At 48.1% G+C, this 1,444-nt stretch overlaps 1 protein-coding gene across 1 annotated transcript in view; it reads right to left on the bottom strand.

Annotated features, from left to right (window-relative positions):
* The window catches only part of Adamts7 (ADAM metallopeptidase with thrombospondin type 1 motif 7), a 38,247-nt gene that overhangs the window by 30,311 nt on the left and 6,492 nt on the right, over positions 1 to 1,444 (bottom strand). The gene's annotated exons all lie outside the window — the stretch shown is intronic.

Below are 1,444 nucleotides of genomic sequence, written 5' to 3'. Positions count from 1 at the left end.
TTGTTTGATTTTTTTGAGGCAGTGTTTCTCTGTGTAGCCCTGGCTGTCCTGGAACTTACTCTGTAAACCAGGCTGGCCTCAAACTCAGAAAAACGCCTGCCTCTGCCTCCTGAGTGCTAGGATTAAAGGTGTGCGCCACCACGCCCGGCTTTTCCCATACTTTTTACCATCTTTGCTGTCTCGTCATTCCGTGCCTCAGTTTCTCCATCTGAACTCCTACAGTAACTCCTGAACCCATCTATCTCCGGGCTTAAACCTCAGGAGTCCTTCATCAACTCATTTTTAACATAGCAACCAGAAGGAGCCATGATCTTAACTGTGCCCATGCCACTGCGGCTACCCCCATCCCACTTAGAGTGCAGGGCAATATTCCAGCAGTGGCACACGAGGCCCTAGGCAAGGAGGCCTCTCCAATCTCATCTCCAACTTCCCTCTGCTGGACCTCCCAGCCTCCAGATGTTCCTCAGCAAGCCAGATGTGTCCCCACCTCAGGTTTTGCATTGTTGTTCCCTGTGTGTGAACAACCTTCCCTCTATCTTCCACCATCTTCTTTCGCCACTGCTCTGGGGTATGATGTCAGAACAGCAGCTTTCAAGCCAAACCCGGTCCTCAGTTAGTAACTGTCTTCACCAAGAGTCACACCATTCTGAGTACAAGCGACAAGGTAGAAAGACTATCTCCTGCTCATACAAGTGAACAAATGCTATTGCCAGCATTTCGGGGGCTAAGAACTAACAACTTATGTGTGCCATTTTGATGTGAATACATCAAAATAATACCAGAAACACCAGATGTGGGAGCTTGTCACACCAGATGGAACCTTCTCACTTTGCACTTTAAAGGAGCCCCAAGATTGAACATGGCAGGCACACTGACCCACCATCACGAGCCTTGTCCAGGAAAGCTGCCACGGTGAGGGACCTTCATCTGTCCTGGGGATTCAGTTCAAGCAGTTATTTCTGTCAGGGACATATGGCCCACTTAAAACTGACACTCAAAAGTGCTGCCACCTGGACCGGCATTTGCTAGCTCTGAGTTGCAAATGAGTTGCAGTTCATGAATCTTATTTGGTCCTGCTTTGAAGCTGGCTGCCTCTTTAACCCATTCTGTAACACTTATACAGAATAGTGTGAAGGATAATGTGCCAGCAAGAATTCATATTAGTAATTAAGATGAGACTAAGGGCTAGGATGGATGGCTCAGTGGGTAAAGTGCTTACCATGCAAGCGCAAGGATCCGAGTTCGATCCCCACAGCCATGGTTTAAAAAACCAGGTGTGGTGGCCTGTATTTGTAATCCCAGAACTGAGGCAGGCAGACAGGAAAAGCCATAGGCTTCCTGACAAGCCAGTCATTCTAACCAAATCATTGAGACTCTATCTTGAAGTGGACAGACTCTCGACTTCTACACACACACACACACACACACACACACACACACACAC

Source organism: Mus caroli, chromosome 9 (assembly GCF_900094665.2).
Source record: "Mus caroli chromosome 9, CAROLI_EIJ_v1.1, whole genome shotgun sequence".
In the NCBI taxonomy this organism is placed as follows: Eukaryota; Metazoa; Chordata; class Mammalia; order Rodentia; family Muridae; genus Mus; species Mus caroli.
Note: the sequence above shows the minus strand (reverse complement) of the source record. Positions and strands in the feature narration are given on the sequence as shown.